At 41.4% G+C, this 27,459-nt stretch overlaps 1 gene segment (V, D, J or C); it reads left to right on the forward strand.

Moving 5' to 3' along the window:
- The first annotated feature begins 5,978 nt into the window (after window positions 1–5,978).
- The window catches only part of LOC311071439 (immunoglobulin kappa variable 3-15-like), a 258,761-nt gene continuing 237,280 nt past the window's right edge, over window positions 5,979–27,459 (forward strand). Inside the window, exons 1-2 of the V gene segment in view lie at window positions 5,979–6,174; window positions 6,262–6,519.

Consider the following 27,459-nt stretch of genomic DNA (forward strand, 5'->3'; position numbering starts at 1 on the left):
TGCCACCAATCACAACTCATTAATGGCTCCCATCATGCATTGCGGTATGAATAAATTATGATCTGAATTGTCTATGTAATTTACTTTTCCTAATTGAATATTCTGCTCCTCACCATTGTTGAGATGCATAGACTGAATCTTGACATCTGTGTGTACCTAAAAGAATGATTTTTTTTTTTAAACTACTTTTAAGAAATCCTTTATATTAATAAAAAATTCTGGGCATTTATGCAGATTCACAGTTATGCAGATTCACAGTTATGCTGTAACCAACAACATAAATCGAAGTCAGAAAGAAGGATTTTAATGAGTTCAGTGATCAAGTTCAAATGATGATTGTCATAATATAACCAACACCATCAGATCACTTTTTTCTTTGTTCAACTGGCGATTATAAGCCAGATACAACAGCCAAACAAAATCTAAAGTTAATAATATATGGGTCAAGAGTCCAACTAAAGCAACCATTGATCGTCATAACGGTGGCTTACAATTTGAGATTTTCTCATTCAGTGATTCTGCTTGTTAATATCAGGTGTCTTCAATAATGTTCAATCATCACTAAATTAATCACTTAATTATCTCATTAACTTAAACACTCTTGAGTGTGGACTCATACACTCCCAGGAGTGTTAATTTAACACTGGAGTTTTTGCTGTGTACAAAGAGCCATAGTTAACTGACAAGCTGAGCCATATCGCATTAAATATCGCTGGCGATACGTCCGCGATATTAATGCGATATGGCTCAGCTTGTCAGTGAACTACGGCTCTTTGTAGTAAATTCTGCTCCATCTGAAAGCAGGTGATGGCGATTTACTACTAATCAAGGAACCGGCTTTACTGACGAGATGCGCATAACAATATCGCGATTTAAATCGCCCAGCCCTACCATCTGTTTAATAAATCATTATCTGTCTGGTGTTTATATGCAGCACATACAGTATTTTACTACGTGTAAAATATACACAAACTTGACCATAAATTTTTTTGTGGTACGTACAGTTAAAAATGTAAAATATGTGATAATAATATTGATCGAGCAATTGATGTAAGTAAAAATATATGCGCAGAATTTAGAAAATAGTATATGGAGATAAATTGTAGGCAGCCTATCACAGGGCAAATATGTGAATGTTCACGGTGCATTTTATGCAAACAACTCTAATCGTAGTTAGAACTCTATTGGGTCATTGACAAATAAGGTTTTTAAAAGTGTAAAAAAAAATAGAATGGAGATAAAACTATATTTGAAACCATTTTTTAGTTTACTTAGTTTTTTAGTTTAAGATTTTGTGGTTTGTACAATCAATTAACACAGTTTTTTGTCATTTTTTACAAGATGGAAAAAATGTCACCAAAAAAGTCATTCGGTTTAACCACTGATTTGAAAGTTAAAAACGGATTTGACATTGATGTTGAGATAGTATATAGTGTGTACCACAGAAGAAATTAAAACAAATTATCACTGATCTCATAAATGTAATCATTTATTGGACTACTCTAAACACTCCAACATATTCAAGTAAAACATTGCACAGGGAAAGGAGAAAAGGGGAAATGTAAAAAAAAAAGAGCCTTGTATTTGTATTATTGTAGTTCCTTTAGTTATTAAAAGCAATATTATTCCATTTAAATATTTACTATATCGGTTTTACCGAATGACTTTTTGACACTTCAAAATCTTTAAAATACATGTAGTATAATATAATTAAAACCTTTTGGATTCAGTAAAAGAGATCAAGTTGTACTACCTTACATACTTATATTTGTTTTTTATTATTATTAAGGCCTTGGACAAAAAAAATGACCCGTCACGTCATTGACCCATTTACAGTAGGCATAATTGTTATTGCGTATGCAGCATGAGTCAAATACAATCTTCTGTTCGTGAACAGTTGTATTTCATTCATTAATCTGACTACTGTTTTTACTTACATCAATTGCTCGATCAATATTATTATCACATATTTTACATTTTTAACTGTATGGTACGACAAACAATTTAATATGTAAGTTTGTGTATATTTTACTCATAGTGCTGTATGAGTAGGCTATAGTAAAACTGCTGTATAGTAAAATACTGTATGTGCTGCATATAAACACCAGACAGATAATGATTTATTAAACAGATGGTCTTTACTCATCTCACTTACACAAAATAAATGCAGTAATAGAAAGCATAGAAACGCACAGGTGAAATACACTGAAAATGATATGCATTTAAAAATTTGGTCGGGTTGAAGTCATCCCTCCGGATCTTCTGTATCCACTCATGCCCGTTCCGCAGCGTCAACGGGGAATGCATGAAAGCTGACTTCTCTGTTATAACGTGACGACATGGTACATAACGGCACACAGCGATGAAGTGCTGAGGCTGTCACCCTCTGAAAGGCAAGTCACCGCTCTTGAATCCTAAAAACACTCAATGTGAAAAACATCGCTGTGGTAATGGACCTAGGTCGCTGTTGTCTCTCGCTCTCGCTGCCTCCCGCTCTGGCTGTCAGATCACCGGAAGTTTTCACTGGAAGTACTGGCCCACACACTCAAGTTCGAAACGTCAACGGTCGCCATTTGTGCACGGAGCGAATTTCATTTTACCTGATCTCAGATCAGTTTTTTAAATATTAATGTTTATTGACACATTTTTATAATAAAAAAGGAGTTGTAGTTAAAAGTGTCTAATTGGTCTGATTACCAAGCTCTCCATAAAACAAACAAAACAAGTCCTTCAATTTAATAAACTAACTCATATTATAAAGACATTTCATATTTACTGGTATTAGATGATGTGGTAATTGCATTGAATAGATTAGACTTTAAATAAAAACATTTGCATTTGGTGTTTAAAAGGTGTTTTTATGCTGAGTTTCCGCTGTTCTGACCAGCGTGTGGCGTTTCCAGAGCTTCAATACAGTGAATCATTATGCAAATCAATCGGTTCAATGGTTTCTAAAAGCTTTGTTTCTCCATCACTAGAGCAACATGATTCTGGTTCACTCTTGAGTTGATAACAGCAGGCCAGAGAGCAAACTTTGCCTGGCCCACCTCCACTTCTGGCTGGGTCCCCGGCCCTAAACTGGCCCAACACACTGAACATGGACACACAGAGCTTCCTCTGGCCCAGATGTGGCCCACACCCTGTAAAGTGACTCTTATTGACTGATATGGCCCAGGTCTGGCCCAGGCACTGTAAGACAGATCTGGCTGAGAGTCGGCTGGGCAGAAACTGGCAGTGAAACACACATTCAACCAAGGGTTTTAATTATAAAACTAACAAATACACTTTAATATAAACATGTATGAACAATGAACAAATACACTATGATATTAACATTTATTAACAACACACTGATTCTTCATTTGTGATCATGTATTAGTAATTATCTTTATAACATTTTCATATATATTTACACCATCATCTATTGATGTAATGATTATGTAACAATTAGTGTCAGAGCGGCTGATTCTTGATTATTTATTTATTTTTTGATATTTTTATGATATTTTTAATATTCTAAACTTTTTAATCTCCTAAAAATGAAATGATCAGTTTGTCTGCGCTGCTTCACTAAAGCAGAAGTGAAAGTGTTCCAGTCCAGATCATGTAACCAATCAAAGAGTGAGACTGAAAACCCCATTTGCATTGTCAGGGTGGAGTGATTGTGATCCTCTCAGAATAGAGCAGCTCTGTCTCCAGAGACCATGTTCAAACCCCAAGAGCTTTATTTGACATTTACTGCTACATCAACCTTCTGAAAAGCACCTGCATCTTCATCTGTTAGTTGAATGATGTTGTCAGACACAAAGTGAACTTGTTGAGAAGCTTTATTGAATGTTGCAGCAAACACAGCAGATTGAAAGATCACACACACACACACACACTCAGTTTCAGTATTGAGTTGTAAATCACTCCAGCTGCAGCACTAGACTCATGTGAATCCTGCCTGACACAGGACACTCAGATACGGCTCATCTTCAGGAGAGAAACATCAGCACTCAGAGCTCTTGTGGAACGAGACCTCATGAGGAGCTCCATCATGTGTTACTCTGCAGACGTACAGCTCTCCCTCTTCCCAGCGTGCTTTGCTGAGGGTCAGGACGCTACTGCGGCTGTAGCGGCCGTCCTGCTGGCTCTCTGCGCTGGTCAGAACCCCCTCGGTGACCTCTGACCCGTCCAGTGTCCAGCTCACCAGCGCCCCCTGTGGAGAGTAAGAGCTGAGCAGGCAGAGCAGTGCGGCTGAGTCTCCAGAGATCTGCAGAGAAGAGGGCGGCAGCAGAGACACTGAGGGCTTCACTGTGGGACCAGCTGCAGGAGACAAACACAACACATTCACACACACACACACTGCACTGCACATTCACAGCATAGGAATAATGCTGCTATAGTTTTAGATTCAATCATTATAAAACAATATCAGTAACACTTTATTTAAAGCTTTCATACATATTGCATTATAAAAGTATTTTTAATGCATTAATTATGCACTGCTATATACATTAAAATGCATGTATGATCTAATCAATAAGTGTATCAGCAGTTATAACACATATTATCTATTATCAGGCCGATCTGACTGCTTTAATTCCAGCAATTATTCACTCTGAACATGAATATCTTAAATTTTGAGATATTCACCTGAACTGAAAATGTAACTCAATTTCAAACAGAGTTAAAACACAATTGAATCATACAGAATGAACAAAACACTGAATTATAAGCACAACATGAGCAAAAGAGATTCAGTATCATTGACTGAACTACAGAAAGTAGCAACATTTACATTCTGATGTCAAATCTCTTTTTTCCATGTATGATTTCTACAATAAAAGATGAACTAAATATGAACTCAGTGTAGAAATAAATGAAGGAAAAACAAACCTGTAATAATCTGATTAAACTCATAGTGAGAAACAGTGTGGACATATGTTTAGAATTACTTTTTTGTTGAAAGGAATAATGTTATTCTTATAATAATATCATTGTTTTAGATTAAATAATTATACAACAATATCATACATATTGCATTATAAAAGTCTTATGATCTAAGGAATACATTGTAATATTATCTATTCATTGTTACACCTTTAGAAATTATAACACATTAAAACTCATGACAAACAAACAATTTCAGATGTAACAAGGATTTGTAAATATTATAATGGATTTTAACTTTGGTTACAATAATCTATGAAAAAAATATAAAGCGTTATCTACATTATTGATACCTTTATAATGCATTATACATAAAGGCTTTAAATAACTTGTCGCCACAATATCTAATAATCATTATTATTAATAAATGTTGTTCTTGTTTCCACTGTAAAACACTTTCTGAAATCTAAATTGTATTTTTTTTAATATGTAATTAAATAGACTTACATTTGATCACCAGTTTAGTTCCTCCACCGAAAGTCCACCACAGTGATACAATCTAATGAAACGCTCGTACAAAAACCTCTATTCCACTCGAGTGAACACACACTCCAGCAGAGAGAGAGAAACAACACTTCAACACACTGATATTAGAAGATCCTCAGCTCTTCTCAACACTCACTCATTCAGATTTGACTACATGCTTTCTGATATAACACTGTTTAAAGAAATATATTTGATGAGCTGTGACCTCTGAGGTGACCTTTGACCTCTTTGATCATGGATGATGTTGTGGAGTTTCTCATAATGATGCTTCTGTTCTTCATATGCAGATCAATCATCATGATTCACAGAAAAACCTGCAGCTTCAAATAAATGAATCAATAATTCTGAACATTTCCGATGCACATTGTTTAATATATAATGACCTGATTATGAGTCCTGATGAACTTCATGCATGTGGAAAATGTGGGGAAAAATAGACATAAACAAAAATATTTCACAATTAATAAATATGTGCAATTAATCACTAAATGGTTCAATAACATTATTCTGAAAGTAAAATCTTCTATGTAGAGTTTATGAGTTTGTTATCAGCACAAGCTGTTGTAAATCCTGCCCACTTCTTTGCATTGTCAGCACATGCTTCAGTGCTCTGAGAGTGTTTATAGTGCTGTGAGTTTAACACTTCATGACTGAGAGCAGAACAGAACACAATCTTCATCATCACACAAGACTAAACTACAGCAATGAACACAATCAACATCTTCATCTGGACTCTCTGTCTGTGCATTGAAGGTAAATGTTTCAAGAAAATGTTAAATTGAATATTATAATATCATCAACAGTGAATGCTGCTTTTCTAACTCTCACTGTTTCTAACAGGTTTCAGTGGACAGGTGACTGTGACTCAGACTCCTTCTGCAAAAACGGTTCAAACTGGTGAATCAGTCTCTATAAACTGCAAAACAAACACAGTAGTGAGCAATAACTGTCCAGGTTCATATACTTGTATGGCCTGGTACTCACAGAAACCTGGAGAAGCTCCTAAACTCCTCATATATTATGCAACAAGCCGTAATACTGGAACTCCATCTAGATTCAGTGGCAGTGGATCCAGAACTGATTTTACTCTGACCATCAGTGGAGTCCAGACTGAAGATACAGGAGATTATTACTGTCAGAGTTTACATCATACTGGTAGCTATGTGTTCACACAGTGATAAAGAGTCGTACAAAAACCTCTGTCAGTCAGACGTCACAGTGACTGCACTGATACAGCTGAGAGAAACTGCAGCTGCTGATGGAGGATCACAAACTACACAATATCAATACAATACCTTTCACAAACTTTATTAATTTATTATGATGTAAGTAAACATGTAACACAATCGTATATCTCTTTCTAAACTGGTTCGGAACTGGTGCTGGTTCAACTTGCGAACCTTCTCAGAACCTGTTTGTTTTTCCACTGACTAGAGAGCCCAGCGAACAACGTCGTTACGTCTCTGTGTACGTTGCTATACGTCTTAGCTTTCCCAACTTCAAGCATAACAATTACTATGTTGGACTACATCGTCTTTCTGCAAATGTTTCTCCTGGCTTTGCGCTCCTATATTGGGGTCAGAAGAAGATGTTTAGAACACATTTGTACTGCTCGTCTGGATTACTATAGACGGAGGTTACGTTAGAGAAGAAGTTAAGCATGACGTGGTAAAAGAACGGTTCTAGTCCAGCAAAGAGTTGGTGCCGCTTTGGAACCAATTGTCCTGGCCGAGAACCGGTTCTTTGACTGTCGAAACACAAAGAACTGGTTCGCGAGTAGGCACCGGCTCCGAACCGACACCAGCACTGCCTTGGTGGAAAAGGAGTATCTGTCAGCAAGAGAAAAAGGATAAAAAGCTTTCATAAAGGGAACTCCCGCTGCATCGATACTCTATACTTGCCTTCGGCATGAAGCGTCTGAAGTCAACTATGGGACTATTCCAGTCTCGATTGGTGTAGCGTCATTGCGTCACTCGTGACGTCGCATGTGATGGTGATCCGGAAGCTATAAAAGGGTCACAGGAACCAGGAAATGTTAGCTTCTGATTGGTCAAAGCAAGTCGTTGTCAAGGGGCGCGAAAAGTGTGGCCGAAGGATGCAGCGTCTCGTTCCCCACTCAGGGAACGAGGGTTACATACGTAACCCGAGACGTTCCCTTTCGTAAAGGGAACTACCGCTGCATCGATACTCGATACTTTGGGGAACGAATACCCACGCTGCCACACTGAAAGAAAAACGCCCTGGTGTAAAGCATCTGGCACACTCACAGATGATAGGAATGAGTAGAGGGCAGATCCAAACTAGTTTGTCATAAGATTTGGTGTAAGAAGGGGAGGTCTGGAGCTGGCGGCTCGACTGACCTCATGGATGGGAACCCCAGACAGTAGAAAGTATTAGATGTGAAGAGGTGAAGGCAAAAGCGCACCTTGTATTTCAGATATGAGTGGTTTCTGTAGATAACCAACTGTCTTACTGATAAAAGGAAATAGCTCCTAACCCTTGATACATAACTAGATGGATTGACTCCTGTCAGCCTGAGGCCTAACATAGGAACCTCCAAGGCTATGACCTTAACCATCCGACACATGTGATGGAGGATGGAATACCTGAAGAATCATGATATTGCCCACAGGCACCTCAGTACCAGGCAAAACATAATGTAGAGTGGCTCCCACGCTAGCAAGTAAGAGGGGGCAGCACCACCACTCTTCCAGGGAGTAAGACGAGCAGGAAGCAGACTCAATAGATTCTCATACTCATATATACTCATATATATTCATATATCTCACCCACATGACATGATGGGTGCCAGGGATAACCCATCAGCCTGATGCCAATAGGCTGGATGACAGGATTCATCCTCCAATCTACAGGAACATGGAGTTTTAGTGGGAAAGTCCTTACGTGCACACCCTTAAAGACTTGCGGAGGGCACCGGGGCCGCCACAGAGGTCCTAAGCATGAACGGGAGATCCCGTCAGAGAATAGGATGAAACGCCAGTACTGAAGCCAGTGGGCAGTAATTAACTGGGTTCAGTGCCGTCCCAAACTTTAAATGTTTAGTTCCTAGTAGAGTGGGGTTCTAGAGTGGATGACCTGACCACCTCGGTGGAAAGGGCAACCTATTTATGGGTTGGTCCCCCTCAGGGGCCAGACCCATAGTCTCCAAAACTCCGGACGTGGATGAAATAATGTACCACCGGCCTGAGAAAGAAGATCTCTCCTAATAGGAATTTGCCATGGAGGACTCTCCAAGAGACTAATAAGGTCTGAGAACCAAATTCGGGTTCATCACTCCATCACTCCACCTGCTCTTATGAGACCCTCCATCACTCTATCTGCTCTTACGAGACCCTCCATCACTCCACCTGCTCTTACGAGACCCTCCATCACTCCACCTGCCCTTACGAGACCCACCATCACTCCACCTGCTCTTACGAGACCCTCCATCACTCCACCTGCTCTTATGAGACCCTCCATCACTTCACCTGCTCTTACGAGACCCTCCATCACTCCACCGGCCCTTACAAGACCCTCCATCACTCCACCTGCTCTTATGAGACCCTCCATCACTCCACCTGCTCTTATGAGACCCTCCATCACACCACCTGCTCTTACGAGAGAATCTGCTCTTACTAGACTACATCACGACCACTGCAGACATTTGGTCTGTCCACAACAAAAGCTTCCTAGGCATGACAGCCCACTGGATAAACACCGCTACTCTTCAATGCCAGAAAGCTGCGTTGGCCTGTAAAAGGATCAAAGGTAGACACACGTATGATGTCATTGCTGCTGAGATCGATCACATTCATTCATTATATGGGCTGTCAACGAAAGTTACAGCTACGGTTACTGATAATGGCTCTAACTTTGTAAAAGCCTTCCAAATGTATCAGCCGGAATCGGTCTCTGACTATGATGATGATGAAGAGGATGAAGAGGTTACCTTCACAAATGTTGCAGACGTGCTTGACACCGAGGAGGGGATTGTTTTACCACCACACCTGAGGTGTGCCTCTCACACACTTAACTTAATTTCATGCTCTGACGTGGACAAGTGGCTGCTTTCAAATCCTGGGACTAAAGGAATTTACAGAAGTGCTACCGCCAAGTGCACAGCACTGTGGAGTAGGGCTGTAGTCAAGACCACCTTTGTCGAGTCCAAGTCAAGAACGAGTCCAAAGAGGTTTGAGTCCAAAAAGGTCAAAAAGGTCAGAGTCAAGACCGAGTCCAGGACAGGGAAAAAAAAGTCTGCTAAAAAATATAGGCTAGCCTATAGAAATTAAATCATTATGTAATAATGAAATAATGAATTATTTTAATTTTATTTAAAATAATTGACTAATTCAAAGAACAACAAAAAAATAATAATTATATAGGCCTAAAGGAGCACACACATGATGTCAACCAATTAAACTGCATGAGGGAGGGCCGAGCCAACTCACAGACACACACACACACACATACACACACACAAGAGATGCGGATAAACCGCGGATCGGGCGGATGACGTGACGAAAAATAATATTTTAGCCTACCACTCGTGGAATAGGCAAAGAAAGAAAGGTAAGAAAAAAAGTCGGAAAACTTTGCCCATTAATTAGATGAGCAAGGCAGTGTTGCCAACTTAGCGCCTTTGTCGCTATTTTTAGCGACTTTTCAGACCCCTTTAGCGAAATTTTTTCAAAAAAGCGACTAGTGACAAATCTAGCTACTTTTTGGACAAACATCAGTAACCTCCAAATGTTGCCAGCACAGTCCTGCGAGCGCGAGGTTTGCATTCTCCTTGCCGTCACACACCTCTCTAATGCGTCTTCTGTTCAGTGAATGGCTGAGAGGAGCAGCAGCACGGAACAGACGTGAAAGAGCAGTGTTGTTTCCACGGACGGACTTATCACTTATCTTTTGTTTTATATTTAAAGAATTTAGTTTGACCATTTTATTTTATTACTTGTGCTTATCACTTGTAATACTCACTATCACAATGCTTTAGCTCACCCAATTCCCGAACTCTCTCTTCAGATAATTTTACACATAAAAAAATAGTTATTCAACAGCTACTCGTTCTATTGTCTGACAAAAAAAATATAGTAAACGAGAACAGCTTTATTGGACATTCGGCTATATTATATTATGTTATGTTATATTATAGTAAAAACACAGTATGTGAACATGATTTTAACGAGAAAAAACATTAAGCAGACAGAAGGCAAGTAAGCCGCGATGACGTCATGAATATGCAAATTGACGTATGACGTCATCTAGCGACATTTAGCGACTTTTAGGGGAGGCGTTAGCTACTTTCCTTTGAAAATAGTTGGCAACACTGGTGCAAGGCAAGCAGGCTAGTTTTCGGGGTGTTATGGACAATTTTAAATGTGAATATTCACGTTGCACTAGTGGTGGACTTTCAGCGAGTTTATTTAAACATTTATTTTTTATAGAACCGTTTGTGAGTCAAAAGAGCCGGCTCTTTTCATTGAGCTGAGTGAAACGAACCGGCTCACGAAAAAGAGCCGAAATGGCCATAGTTATTAGGTGGTCAGTGTTTCACTTTCCCTCCAATAATATTTTGTTCTCTTACGAGAGGTCTCTCGTACTGCGTAATATCTTACGCTAGGGGAAAACCTCTTTTCCACGAGATATTGAAGCCAAAAAAATTATCCTTATAATTTTGAATTATTGCAAAACGCGTTGCTGCAGCACGCGGCCATGGGCGAGACAGCTCGCGCGCCCATTGGCTGCTCTGCGGCAACTGCATCAGCCTACCGAGCGAGGCCTGAAGTGACGTCAGGCCAATGAGGGTGCTTCGCGCCCTCTGCGTCACGTCCCGCCGAAACGGGCGTGGCTTAGTCCTATAAAGGAAGGCTCGGGAAGCTGATTCTCTGATTTTTCATCTCTTCAGCGAAGCTCACGCATCGTTGGATCCCGAGAGAAGCCGCGCCATCTGAAGAAGCCTTTCAGCGGGACGAGCCTTCACCTGAAGCTGCTGGGCACGCCACCTTCTACTGCCGCTCCCGCTGCGCTATCCGGCGCCTATATCCTTTACCAAAAACTGTTCTTTGTGTGTGTGTGTGTGTGTGCTCGCTCTGGCTGGAAACCGGAAGCTCCGAAGCCATCCTAGCACGCCTAGGAAAGCGTCGGTGTTCGAGTCCCGCCGTGGCCGAACTCTCACCGAAGCGCACTGCTGTTTCAGTTCCAGGAATTGTGACTGTTCCAGCGTATCCTGCAGTGTTCGAGCCGGTACAGCTGCCCACTCGCCTGCACACAAAAGCCGTTTTTACGGCTACCCAGATAAATCCTTTAAAGAGTGTATTTTCTGGTGGCCCGGCCACGGCCGATGGTGCTATAAGTGTAGAGCAGATGCCCACTGTCCAGTGCCCATCCCTACGCACAAGCACAGCCCTTCACACAGGGCCCGCGCTCATAAAATCGACTCGGTCGATCGCGCACTCAACATAGTAAACGTGCCCACTGCCCAGTGCCCACAAACACTATGTTCTGCTTTTCTCACGGCTCTGCCCAGGCAGTAAATGTGCCCGCTCCCCCACGCCCACACTTACTCACAGACATTATGAGTCCTACGGGACTCGCTCAGCCCTCCCTCACTCGGTTAAACACCGCAGCGGGGTCGAGCGCGAGCATTCTGCCCGCTGTGATCAGCGCGCTCCCCGCCTCAAATGTCACGGGCATAACGCCTTTATTTCAGCACACCGAAGCGCCCCTGTCGCCCAGCGAGCAGAGCGCGCTTCGCATCCAACCCCTAGCCAACCGCGCAGATGCGTGGGCAGCGCTTCCAGGGGTTTCGGAGTGGGTGCTAGACATTATAAAAGGAGGCTATTTGCTACAGTTTTGTCGACGCCCTCGCCGCTTCACAGCGCGCGTCGAAACCATGGTGAATTCAGAAGTAGCACACCTACTTCGAGCCGAAATATCAAAACTGTTGAGCAAAGGGGCTATAGAGCCTTTATCTCAAGCTCAAAGCGGAGGGGGGCTATACAGCAGATACTTCCTGGTACCGAAAAAAGACGGGGGTCTCAGACCCATACTAGATCTAAGACAGCTGAACAAAGCATTGGCGAAGTGCAGTTTCAAAATGCTCACGACCAGAAAAATCCTCGCACAGATTCGCAGAGGAGACTGGTTTATGTTGATAGATCTAAAGGACGCGTATTTTCAAATACAGATAGCGTCACGTCAAAGCCGATACTTGAGATTCGCCTTCGAGGGCCAGGCCTATCAGTACACAGTCCTACCGTTCGGCGTGTCCCTAGCACCCCGTACATTTACGAGGTGCATGGACGCAGCGCTCACACCCCTCAGACTCCGAGACATACGAGTGCTGAACTATTTGGACGACTGGCTGATTCTAGCTCAATCACGCTCAGAGCTCGTGGAGCACAGGACCATTTTACTCGATCACCTCGAGAATCTAGGTCTCAGAGTCAATTGGCCGAAGAGCTCTCTGAACCCCAGTCAAACGATATCTTTTCTGGGTACAGTTCTGGACTCGCAGTCTATGATAGCGCAGCTGTCATCACAGCGCGTGCTAGACATTCAGTGCGCAGCGAGCTCTTCCGCTGCGGCGCGACCGTCCCGCCCAGGAAGTTTCAAAGGATGCTCGGTCTCATGGCCTCAGCATCATCAGTTCTTCAGCTGGGCTTGCTCCGCATGCGCCCTCTGCAGTTCTGGTTGAAAGCGCGGGTACCGCGCAGAGTGTGGGCATCCGGTCAGCTTCGTCTCAAGGTCGATCAGATTTGCTTTTCAGCTCTGAGACCTTGGAAAGCAAACGACTGGTACCAATCAGGTGTAAGCCTGGGGACTTCCTCGAAGGTGAAAGTGGTGTCGACGGACGCCTTCACCTCGGGATGGGGAGCGCTGCTCGAGGGCAGACCGTTCTTCGGCCAGTGGTCAGAACGGGAAAAGCTCCAACATATCAACTGCCTGGAAATTCTGGCAGTGGACAACGCGCTGACGCGTTTTCGTCCTCAGATAGAGGGCCACCACGTCTTAGTCCGCTCGGACAACATGTCAGTGGTGTCCTACATAAATCGCCAGGGCGGTCTCAGATCCCGAAATTTATACAGGCTGGCGAAACGCCTCCTGGTATGGGCTCAGCGCAACCTGCGCTTGCTGAGAGCAGTGCCCGTGCCTGGGCTACAGAATTTGGGGCCAGACAGACTGTCCAGGAACAACATTCCGGCGAGCGAATGGTCTCTACACCCGCAAACAGTCCAACTGTTGTGGGAGAGATTCGGCAGAGCGGAAGTGGACCTGTTCGCGTCTCACAGAAACGCTCACTGCCCTGTGTTATTTTCCAAGAGCAAGAGCGCGCTGGCCCAAGCGTGGCCGCGCTGCCCGCTCTATGCTTTCCCCCCCCGTCTCTCTCCTGCCTCAGGTGATAGAACGGATCAGGGAAGTGAAATGCTCAGTGCTGCTCGTAGCGCCGCTCTGGAAGAACCAACCGTGGTTCCCAGTTCTGATGCAGTTAGCAGACACTTCCCCATGGCCAGTGCCACTGAGGAGGGACCTCCTCTCTCAGGCCAAGGGTTCGATTTGACATCCTCACCCGGAGTTGTGGTCCCTTAATGTATGGACGCTCAATGGGTACCCGCTGACTTCTCAGAGGGAGTGCTAAATACTATCACTCAGGGTAGAGCTCCGTCTACCAGACGGCTCTACTCCTCGAAGTGGTCGGTATTCTCCAGCTGGTGCACAGCTCGGGGCTTTTCACCCTTTGAATGTGGGGTGACGGAGGTTCTCTCCTTCCTACAAGAGCTGCTGGATAAGTCTATGTGGCGGCCATAGCAGCGTTTTCTAAATCAACGCTCGGTCAGTCAATAGGAAGGAACGATTTAGTCATCCGCTTCCTCAGGGGAGCTAGGAGGCTGAATCCTCCCAGACCCCCCTCAGTCCCTATGTGGGACCTTTCTACAGTGCTGGAAGCCATGAAAGGTGACCCATTCGAGCCTATCCAAACGATTAGCCTTAAGCACTTGTCTTTCAAGACAGTGTTTTTGCTGGCTCTCGCTTCAGTGAAGCGCGTGGGGGACCTACACGCGCTCTCAGTGAGCGCGGCGTGCTTAGAGTTTGGGCCAAGCGACTCAAGAGTCATACTTAAACCTAGGCATGGTTACGTTCCAAAATCCCTCAACACACCGTTTCGGGCTCAGGTCATTTCCCTGTCCGCCCTACCGGGGTCGGGCGAGGAAGGGGACGCAAGCTTTCTTTGTCCAGTAAGGGCGCTAAGAGCTTATGTGTCTCGCTCGGCTGTTTTCAGACAGACAGAGCAGTTGTTTGTTTCGTTCCAAGGGACTGGCTGTTTCGAAACAGAGCCTATCCAGATGGATAGTTGACGCTATAGCGCTGGCGTACACTGCCAAGGGCTTACAGTGCCCGTTGGGTGTCAGAGCGCACTCCACGAGAGGCGTTGCCTCTTCGTGGGCTTGGTCTAGCGGGATTTCCTTGCAAGACATATGTATGGCGGCGGGCTGGGCCTCGCCGTATACATTTATAAGGTTCTATAACCTAGAGGTTCCCGCCTTACAGGCTAAGCTGCTGTCGGTATAGACGAATCAGTGTTGTCTGATTAGGATGCTGAGATCATAGCTTTATGCTATGGGCAGTATTGCGTAAGACCCGCATTTGCCACATCAGTTCAGGCCTGTTCCGCCTTGTCTATGTGATGTCATGTTAGCATTTGCGTCTATAGACGCTGCTGTATATGGATAGAGGGATCCCCCTCCTTTTTCCAGGACTCTCTGTGAGTCCCTCTGGTGATTGTGCACTGTAATTCCTGGGCTTCGCCTCCAGGTTTATTGGTGTTTGATCCCAGCACGCACGACGCTTTGCATTGGGTCCCCTAGCGTAAGATATTACGCAGTACGAGAGACCTCTCGTAAGAGAACGTACTCGGTTACTAACGTAACCTCGGTTCTCTCTAGAAGAGGGAACGAGTGCTGCGTATCTTGCCGTGCATGCAACTCACTCTGTTTCGCTTCGGCGATGAAAAATCAGAGAATCAGCTTCCCGAGCCTTCCTTTATAGGACTAAGCCACGCCCGTTTCGGCGGGATGTGACGCAGAGGGCGCGAAGCGGCCTGACGTCACTTCAGGCCTCGCTCGGTAGGCTGATGCAGTTGCCGCAGAGCAGCCAATGGGCGCGCCAGCTGTCTCGCCCATGGCCGCGTGCTGCTGCAACGCGTTTTGCAATAATACAAAATTATAAGGATAATTTTTTGTCTTCAATATCTCGTGGAAAAGAGGTTTTCCCCTAGCGTAAGATACCTCTTCTAGAGAGAACCGAGGTTACGTTAGTAACCGAGTACGTTTTAACCCTCTGGAGTCTGAGCGGTTTTCTGGGCCCTGGAGGTGTTCTGAAAACTCATAATAAATATGTGTCAATAAGACTTTTGACTAATGGATGTTGTCCACAATGCAAGGACAAAAGATATATTTAGAAGAAGACTTATATTGACCATTTAAGATTTTGCTTACATCTATCTTGTAAATATGTTTTGCTATTTTATTAAAAAGGTTACAATTACAACAATAATTACAATTTCAACAATATTTCAAGTGTACTCTTTCTTTGTAAAAAAAAAAATATATATTATAGGCCTACATTTTATCTATGTATTCATTAGTTTGAATATAGCCAACAATGGAACAGCTAACATCTTAGTTGATGACTTCATTTTTGACCAAAATAGTATTTTATATATATAGAAATTGCTAAACAAAAGCTTATTTGATGTGGCAGTATTCTACAGTAAAAACTGTACCCAAATCTAGTCAACAAAATGTTGTCTTTCATGTTTCGCCTGACTGTAACGTTGTTTTTATGAAATATTAGGGCATATAAATGCTAATTTGCAGTTTAACCCTCTGGGGTCTGGGGTGTTTTTGGGGTCCTTGAGATGTTCTGACATGCCCTGACATTTGTGCTTTTTTCAGTTGCTTATAAACATATTAATGGCAAATGTGTAAATTCACTCTATATAGCACAAACAGGACTTCCATAATATGTGAGCCACATGTATGTACATGTTTTCATTTTTGAGAGAATAATGTTTATGCATGGTTATCGAAAAAACTAAAAATGAAAGTTTCTGAAATAAGGCCACAAAACACATACTAAATATGTGGCAATAGGACTTTTGACTAATGGATGTCATCGCCTAGAGTTTTTTCTTCAAAATGATGTGAAAATCATCCTGCCTAATCATTCACATAAAACGATACATTGATTTTAGTTTTGTGAAACACTTTTAGTTTGGAAAGCCAATATGTGGATGGGGCGTAAACGCTCCAACAGCATCATGCATATTTAGTAGTTCACACCTGGTGAGACAATGTTCCTGCATACTTAATGAGCCATTCATTCAGGTGTGTCACCTATAGCTAACTTAAATATACAAGCTTCATAAAAATTATCATTCTAGAAGAAAATTTCAGATGGCATTTAGAGGCTTTTGCATCTGAACTCTTCATATATACACACACATATATATATGCATGCACATACATCCTTTATAATCTTTTCAAAACTAGTCAATGTCTTTCAAAACTAAAGTATACATTTTATCATACGTATTTCAAAGTAAAGGATTCATTAGTTAGTTGATGACTTTATTTTTGACAAAACACATACAGTATATATTCCTCATCTCAGTATAGCAATAGAGTTTGCTAAAAGCTGTTCATTCAATACAGCAGTATTTGATAATCGATCATATTTTGTAAAATTACATTTATATTTGCATTTATGTCAAAACCTAGACACTTTTAAACATCAAAAGGACATTTATTAATATGTATTCGTGTCAAAATGACAAATAAACAGATTCTCCTATTCAATTTTGCATGGAAACGCTTCCAAGACGCTTGCGTGTCGCGTGAAAAATAGGCATCGGCTCTATTTCTAGAATGCACGCGTTTTCCACACGGCTCGTGCCGTGCCTGAGACGCGCGTCTCGCACAGGCAGTGTGCAAAATCTAAACTGTTAACATGGGAGCCGAAATAAAAACGGACACGCGGTTTAAATTTAAACTGTCTTTTTCCGAGCTGTGGTAAACAGCGCGCATCTCTGCCGTTCATTCATTCATAAACAGAAACCCGATTCACATGAGAAGGAAAAAAACTTACTACAGTATTCCTCAGCTCGCTCCTCGATATACCCGCACTTCTGAGGTACATTTTCCATTATTATTATTCCTCACAGCGCTGCGAGACGGTGTAAACAAGTAATGATCTGAATAAACTTGTGTTTTCTCGAGCTGATATGGGGACGTTCACAGGTTTGCGTGGATTGCCTCAGCCATTTGCGTTTGAATAGCGCGCGCTCTCCGTGGGCGTGTCACATTACATTTGAATGAGCTGTAATGAGCTCGACTGGAATCGCTCTCTTTTAATACATATTTCACAAGATGAGAATATTTGTTTTTTATATAAATTACTTCATTTAAAAGAAGAGAATTCAAGCTTCATGCCTGTGTGTCTGTATGCCTGTTTGACTGAGTATTCGCTGAGTTATTGTTCATTTTCGGACGCGTTTCAGAATGGACTTCACTGGCAGAGAGAAGGCAGAACTCGCTTTGTGTTTATTTTTCTTTATTTGGCAAAAAGCACAACACTTTGTTTTTATTGTGAGTATACACAAAAATAATACACATTTAACAGAATCAATTGATGTATGAAACTCCTATGGAAAATCAAAGTCAACAGAGTATTTATGAGTTTCTTTTACACTGATAAAAAAAAAGCGAGATGGTATCGCCGGCGATACCGCCGACCTCAGGGGGTTAATATCGCGGCGACGTATGTGTGATTACTGGGAACATAATAAAGACACCTGGACTCGGTCGAGACCAAAAGCCATATTTAGCAAGACCAGTGGCCGAGACCGAGACAAGTCCGAGTCCGAATACCAGCGAGTCCGAGACAAGTCCGAGACCATAGAAAAACGGTCTCGAGTCCGGACTCGAGTCCAAGACCGGACTCGAGTACTACAGCCCTACTGTGGAGTAAGGCTAGCCGGTCGACTTTGGCTTCAGAGTTAGTGGGCGATTTGTTTGGCAAAAAAATGCTCGTGCCATGCTCCACAAGGTGGAATTCATTTTATGATGCTGTGGCAAGAATAGTTGAAATACCCATGACTGACTTGAGTACCATCTCTAATCGTTTAGAGCTAAAATGTATTGGTGAGAGGGAGCTTCAATTTCTGAGGGAATACTGTGCCATCATGAAGCCTCTCACAGTTGCTCTCGATATCCTGCAGAGAGAACAAAACTGTTACTATGGCACCCTCCTGCCCACAATAGAAGTTTTGATGTCGAAGCTACTGGAGATAAAAGACGGTCTGATTATTGCAACTGGCCTACCTGATAAGAAACATTCATCAATATTCAAAAGAAGTTTATAGATGTAAACATTAATACAGTATGTTTAGCTGAGCAAGCACCAATATAGCCTAAGAAATGGAAAGAATGTAATTGATTCTATTCACACACACACACACACACACACACACAAACAAACACACACTTACACACATGCATACTCGCACACATGCGCACACTCGCACGCGCACACACACACTCTTACACACATGCACACTCACTCGCACGCACATCCACACACACACTTGCACACATGCACGCACACTCTCACACACTCGCGCACACTCGCACGCACATGTACATTCACACTCGTACATTCTCACACACACACACACACACACACACACTGTACTGCACCTACCCACTGGATGAAAAATAAACAGTAATAATACCATAATTCCTTTTTTGTAAAATAAAGTTTTAATTTTGTCCAATCAGTCGCACATATATTTTCAGTTTCTTAATGTGTGTGTTTTTGTGATGTTTAAATAAATGATTTTATAACTCATATCTATAGGTCAAAAATCACATAGTGGTGTACAGCCTTCATAGAATGTACATAGAGGGAATCTTTCACTCATTCTGATATCTGTGTCACTGTGGGGTTTTTTTTTTGCAGGCAATCAAAACACGATTTGCGTCCGTCTTGGAAAGCAACGATGCAATACTGGCAGCTGTCACACTTCCTATGTTCAAACTGCGATGGTTGAGAGACCAGAGGAAGAAACAGATGGTCAAAGGAATGCTGGCAGCAGAGTGTCACAAGCTCATCCCTCGCCCTGGCCCTGTTCAGCAAGCAGCCAAGATGCCTGTGTCTCCGACAACACCAGACTCAAGCTCCTATAATGTGCAGGACTTTTTCTGTTTTGAGGAGGCTGATGATACCTTCAGCACTGTGGAAACTTAAGTAATGAACTACTTGAGAACAGCCGAAACAGGGATGGAGATTCTTAAACAATTTCCCACAATAAAGGAAATTTCTCTGAAGAAAAATACTGCTACTCCATCCAGTGCACCTGTGGAGAGACTTTTTAGCCTGGGAAGTCTGGTACTGTCTCCAAAAAGGAACAAGCTGTCTGACCAAAGGTTTGAGAGACTTCTTCTCATGCGGTACAACCACTGGTTTGAAGGGTAAAACTCAACTTAAACGTTCATTCAGGTCCTTGCTAGTAAGCACCTTTTGTTGTTTCAAATAAATAAGCACACATTTGTTATTAAAAATATTTGTTTGTTAAAAATAATGGTTGGTTTAGTAGCCACAGTTACATTTGTTATATCTTAGAGCACTAATTTTATGCATTATAAAATGCATTACGTTGTATTTCTAGGACAAATGCTGTTTTGTTTTTTTTTTTTAAATATTTTTATGGACATATACAACAGCAGATTTTGCACTTTGAATACACACAGCTTACTTTACATAAGTTGGTGACATGCAACTCTTAATTTGTGGTTAGGTTGAAAATTGCTCATAGATTTCATTTTTAAACAGCATTTATATATCAAGTCAAGTCAAGTATATTTGTATAGCGTTTTTCACAATACAGATCGTATCAAAGCAGCTTCACATTATTAAATTAAAACAAAATAATACAACAAGGTTTGTTTCTAGTGGAATTTATTGATTGATAAAATAAAATTAAATATCCCCAAAATATCCCCAACTGAGCAAGCCAAAGGCAACAGTGACAAGGAACCGAAAAAAAACTCCATCAAGTGACCTAATGGTGTCCTAAAACTCCATCAGGTGACCTAATGGAGAAAAAAAAAAAACCTTGGGAGAACCCAGGCTCAGTCGGGGGCCAGTTCTCCTCTGGCATTTATGAGCTAGAGGCCGGATTGTAGTTTGAACTGTAAGATTAAAAATATTATATGAATGCCTGGCCGAAAAGATGCGTCTTTAATCTAGTTTTAAACTGGGAGAGTGAGTCCGAGCAACGAACAGTATCAGGAAGGCTATTCCATAGTTTCGGAGCCAAATGTGAAAATGCTCTCCCTCCTTTGGTTGATCTGGATATCCTAGGTATGACCAAACGCCTCGAATTTATTGATCTTAAAGAGCGCGATGGATTATAGGGTGATAGAAGATCCGTTAAATAGACTGGAGCTAAACCGTTTAGGGCTTTATAAGTCAATAGTAATACCTTGTAATTAATACGGAACTTTATAGGTAACCAATGCAGTGATGATAAAATCGGTGTTATATGATCATATTTTCTTGATCTTGTTAGAACTCTAGCGGCTGCATTTTGGACTAACTGTAGCTTGTTTATTGAGGATGCAGGACAACCAGCTAATAAAGCATTACAGTAATCTAGTCTCGAGGTCATGAATGCATGAACTAACTTTTCTGCATCAGAAACTGATAGCATATTACGTAGCTTAGCAATGTTTCTAAGGTGGAAAAAGGCTGTTTTTGTAACATATGAAATATGATTTTCAAAAGACAGGTTACAATCGAGTATCACACCCAGGTCTTTTACTGTAGAGGATAAAGTAACAGGACATCCTACGATGTTAAAGTTGTATTGTGAGAGGTTTTGTGGGCGGTTTTTTGAATCGATAAGGATTACCTCTGTCTTGTCTGGATTTAATAAAAGAAAATTATGCGTCATCCAATCTTTTATATCTTTATCACACTCTGTCAATTTAGATAATTTAGCGTTTTCATCCGGCCGTGATGAAATATATATTTGAGTGTCATCAGCATAACAGTGGAAACTAATTCCATGTTTCCTTATAATATTTCCAAGTGGCAGCATATATATTGAGAATAACAGAGGGCCCAACACAGATCCCTGCGGCACTCCATAGTTTACTGAAGTTATGATAGATTTTTCTCCATTCAAATAGACAAAATGGTAGCGGTCTGATAAGTATGATCTGAACCAGCTTAATGCTTGTCCTTGAACACCAGTATAATTTTGTAGTTGATCTAAGAGTATTGTATGATCTATAGTATCGAACGCAGCACTTAGATCAAGTAAAACTAGTATTAAGATACAGCCTTGGTCAGAAGCTAAGAGTAAATCATTTGTGATTTTAACGAGCACAGTTTCAGTGCTATGATGCGGCCTGAATCCTGACTGAAACTTTTCATAGATATCATTTTCTTGCAAGAAAGAGCCCAGTTGAGCGGACACAACTTTTTCTAGTATTTTAGACATAAATGGAAGATTTGAAATGGGTCTATAATTTGCTAGATTATTATGATCTAATTGTGGTTTCTTAATGAGAGGTTTTATAACTGCCAGTTGAAATGTTCTTGGAACATGACCTAAAGATAAAGATGAGTCAATAATATTGAGGAGAGGCTCTTCCACTACAGGTAACACATCTTTCAGTAGTTTAGTTGGTATAGGATCTAATAAACATGTTGTTGTTTTAGATGAAGTGATAAGTTTATTTAACTCTTTTTGTTCTATAGTTGTAAAGTACTGTAATTGTTCTTGCGGGGTGATAAGCAGCGAGGACCAGCGAGCAGCATACCAGAGGCACGGCAAGAGCGTGCAAGTGTGTTTTTCTAGAATACTCTGTTCTCCTGTTATTTAAGTGCTGCATTTTAGTCAAGGTAAGCCCATCTTCGATTCTCTGCTTATTTTGTATTTTTAACTTCACATAATTCTGTATCTTAGTTAGACGCGTTGCTACATTAAACAACAGCCGCGAGTGAAAATTATTATTGCAGTCTAATTTGCACTTAAGCCTTTGCTCCTAGCAGTTTCGATTTGGCACATTTTCGCGTTATTCACTTAACCTGTTAAGCTGCAACCCCACTTTTGAAAAATCCCAAGAAATGACATACCCAAACTGAAACAGATACAGTTCATGAACCCTTTGTACTAAAAGCACAAGTATGATCTCATTTGAAAGCTGACACCTGGCAGTTTATTGTAAATGTAGAATTAATTATTGTCATAATGACAAAAATTGTTATAAATAGCTTCAAAGTTTTGTAAAGTTATTAGAAATTATTTTTTATGAAACATCCTCATGAAAAAAAAATTGAAGTTGGCACTGGAGCAATCTAGAAATGCACTACAGCTAAAGCCACATGTCTAAACATTTTATGTTTAAAATCTGAAGATAATAAGTCCAAAACTCTGTATTTAGTTAAATGTTTTTCAAGACCATGTCATGTGACTTTATTTTGATTTGACGCTAAAATGCTACTGATGTTTATTGTCATCTTCTAACCATCTATCCAGTATATTGTCTCTATTGTTTTGTGGTGCAGACGAGCCCCATTCAGTCTCAGTCTCCCCCTGCACACATTCACACCTCTCCAGCCCGGTTATGGCTCTAAATATGCATTTCTTTTGTCTGCATTATAGTTACTAACGACTGGCTATTCACAGGCTATTCATATGGTTTCAGTCACTAATTTCTTTTCTTAAAGTTCACCCTTACATTTTAAACTGTATCAAATGCATTTCTTGAATAAAGAAACATTTCAGTAAGCATTCAAAAAATAATAAAAATATAACTTCTAGGTGGCAGGTGCACCTAGGGCTAGCTAGCATGTTAGCTTAGCACACCATCAATACACGACAATTTATGAGATTAAAACCATGTTTGTGCTTATAAACTTACTTTATAAAGCAAATCGAGTATTTTAAATATTTTTTTGTGATCTAATTTGGCTTCAGATAAAAAATCAGACAGAAAATATACTATTGGATAGTGTTCTGCACAACGATTCTATATAGATTAGCATTACATTATAAATATAATCTATTATTATGGAAATACCTGGCATGGATTGAAAAACACAGGTAACTCAAATATCATAGCAAACATGTTTATTGTCTTCAAAACTGCATGTTACAGCCATAGTTACAGCGCGATCTCGTTAGCTTTGTGTGTGTTCGAGGCTTCCTGGATTGTCACATGATTATGGCACTTCTTCATGTTCTAATACTGTGCACAGGGCGGCGAGGGCGCCCTCAGGCTATTGGTATGAATTGAAAACACAGTATCAGAGTTATGCAAACGCTCATAATGATTACATCGACGCATTTGGGTATAAATTCAATAAATATTATTCCTGTCTATAGAAATCTGATGTAAACCTATGAGAATATATCAATATTTCTCCAAATCTGCACATTTTTGAGCTAAAGCCCTGAGGCACGTTGTTTTGTGTATCGCTGTCATGACGACGGCACGGGAGTTTTTTTATGAATGAAAGCGGCTGACGCGCATAATTCATATCAAAGGTATCGACTAATTTTTTCATTTCATAACTCCTGACACAAATTAAGAAATAACTGTCGCTATAAGTTTCTCAGAATACAATAGTGGTCAAATTCTGAAACTTGAGTCTTATATCTTTTTAATGGTGTATAGTTTGTCAAGGTATAACATTAAATCTGATAGTAACTTTGAACTATATATAAATAAAACCGCTTCAGTGCGTCCACGCTCTGGCAACGGTTAACAGGTTAATTGCCCGACCGAAACAGCATCTGTAAGAATAGATATAAATAGAGGAGATTCAGATCATTCCGTCAGGACCAGCGAGCAGCATACAAGAGGCACGGCAAGAGCGCGCAAGTGTGTTTTTCTAGAATACTCTGTTCTCCTGTTATTTCAGTGCTGCATTTTAGTCAAGGTTTGGTTTGAGTCCTATCTCACAGGTAGGTCCTTCAAGGTCGCATGGAGAGGCGAGGTATCCAGAGCACATCAACTGACCACAGGGGTTCCCCAGGGTTCAGTTCTTGGTCCCCTCCTCTTCTCCATCTACACCACATCACTGGGACACATCATACAGGCACACGGCTTCTCCTACCACTGCTATGCTGATGACACACAGCTCTTCCTCTCGTTTCAACCAGATGATCCCACAGTAGCTGCACGGGTCTCAAGCTGTCTGGCGGACATCTCCACATGGATGAAGGAACATCACCTGCAGCTCAACCTGGCAAAGACTGAGCTTCTCGTCCTCCCTGCCAATCCGTCTCTACAGCACGACTTCACCATCCAGCTAGAGTCATCATCAATCACCCCATCAAGGTCGGTCAGAAATCTTGGAGTAACGTTTGATGACCAGCTGACCTTCACAGATCACATTTCAAAGACAACTCGATCATGCAGGTTTGCACTGCACAACATCAGGAAGATCAGGTCTTTCCTAACTGAGCATGCAACACAACTTCTCGTCCAGGCCCTGGTCATTTCTAGGCTTGACTACTGTAATGCTCTTCTGGCCGGACTTCCAGCATGTGCAACCAAACCCCTACAGATGATCCAGAATGCTGCAGCTCGTCTTGTCTTCAACGAGCCCAAGAGGGCCCACGTCACTCCTCTGTTCATCTCTCTGCACTGGCTACCTATCGCTGCTCGCATCAAGTTCAAGGTATTGACGCTTGCTTACAGATCTATCACAGGCTCAGCTCCCTCCTACTTTCACTCACTCCTACGAGTCTACATCCCTACTAGACGCCTACGATCGGTCAACGAGCGACGTCTCGTGGTTCCATCACAGAAAGCCACAAAATCACTTTCCAGAACATTCTCATTCACAGTTCCATGCTGGTGGAACGCTCTCCCCTCCCTCATCCGGAATGCAGAATCCCTGACAACATTCAAAAGACAGCTGAAAACCTATCTATTCCGTGAGCACTTAACCTCATAAAAAAAAAAATTCCTTTCCCTTTGAAACATCACTTATCAGGCTTATGCTACTCTGAATAATGCCTGAACTTCGTATTTTGAGCACTTCTTGCGTTGTTGTTGTTTTTGCCTCTTCATGATGACTCGCTTAATTTAGTCCTAATTTGTAAGTCGCTTTGGATAAAAGCGTCTGCTAAATGACTAAATGTAAATGTAAATGTAAATGTGATAATTGAGGCTGAATTATAAGGCGCGATTGAGGATTGAACGTTTACAATTGTGGTTCTGATGTTTTCTATTTTCTCAGTGAAGAAGTTCATGAAATCATTACTACTAAACTGTAACGGGATATTTTGTTCCGGTGACGCTTGTTTATTTGTTAGTCTAGCCACGGTGTTAAATAAAAACCTTGGATTGTTTTGGTTATTTTCTATTAGTTTGCAGAGGTGCTCAGCCCTGGCCGCTTTTAGGGCCTTTTTATAACGTAACATACTGTCTTTCCAGGCGATTCTAAAGACCTCTAAATTAGTTTGTTTCCATTTACGCTCTAAATTATGGGTTTCTCTCTTTAGAACATGCGTAGTATTGTTGTACCATGGTGCTTTAATTTTCTCTCTGACCTTTTTTAATTTAATGGGTGCAACAACATCCAATGTTCTAGAGAGAATGGTGCTCATAGTGCTAGTTAGTTCTTCTAGTTCATCTGTTTGTTTGGGTTCAGGCAGCAGCTGAGACAGATTAGATAAGCAATTTGAGAAATTATCTATGGTGGATGGAAGGATTGATCTGCCTGGTCGATAACGCGGCGCCGCATGACATATTACAGCAGTACGTAATATGCAAGTTACCAAGTAATGGTCAGTGACATCATCACTTTGTGGAATGATATCTATATCGGTTGGATCGGTTCCATATGATATAATTAAATCGAGTGTATGATTAAGACGATGAGTTGGTCCAGTGACGTTTTGCTTGACCCCAAAGGAATTTAATAAATCTATAAACGCAGCCCCTAACGCATCATTTGAATTATCTACGTGTATGTTAAAATCTCCAACAATTAATGCTTTATCAACATTGACCAATAGATCTGAGAGAAAATCTGCAAACTCTTTTAGGAAATCAGCGTAAGGCCCAGGTGGTCTATATACGGTAGCCAAGGCTAGAGATAATATGGATTTTTTTCTAACATCTAAGAGCGTAACATTTAGTACAAGTACTTCAAACGAAATAAACTTATAACCCGTTTTCTGAGTAACATTGAGAATATCTCTATAGATTGTTGCAACACCGCCGCCACGACCAATCAGACGGGGCTCATGCTTGTAGGAGTATCCAAATGGAGTAGACTCATTTAGACCGAAATAATCATTTGGTTTAAGCCAGGTTTCAGTAAGGCAAAGTACATCGAAGCTATTATCTATGACTATTTCATTTACAATAACTGCCTTAGGTGTGAGTGATCTAATGTTTAGAAGACCTAACTTTTAATAACAATTCGATTTTTCCTAGATCCTGCAGTAGAATTATTATTTGATCTCACTAAACGAGGAATAGACACAGTTTCTATGCAATGTTCTACACTAGTATTTATATCATTTAAATTGGTGCAGCAGAGACTATGATTCGGACTTTTGGTTACTAGTCATCTAACGGTATTTAACATTTTGGAGATGTTATCCGACAGAAGATACACTCCGAATCTGCTTGGGTGTAAGCCATCGGCACGGAAAAGCCTAGGACGCTCCCAAAACAGATTCCAATTATTTACAAAGAGCAGTTTCTGCTCATTGCACCATGACATTAACCATTCATTTAGCGCGAATAGTCTACTAAACTTTTCATGTCCTAGTCGGTACGTGGGAAGCGGTCCTGACACAATGATTGTTGTTTCGGGCGATGTGCTGCGCACCGTATCGATCAGATTCCTGAAGTATTTCTTCAGAACTTCCGTCTGGCGCAGCCTGATGTCGTTCACTCCCGCGTGCAGGACCACAGTTCCGACGCGCTCGTTCAGAAT

The sequence above is a fragment of the Abramis brama genome (genome assembly GCF_963993115.1).
Source record: "Abramis brama genome assembly, chromosome: 20".
NCBI classification, from domain to species: Eukaryota; Metazoa; Chordata; class Actinopteri; order Cypriniformes; family Leuciscidae; genus Abramis; species Abramis brama.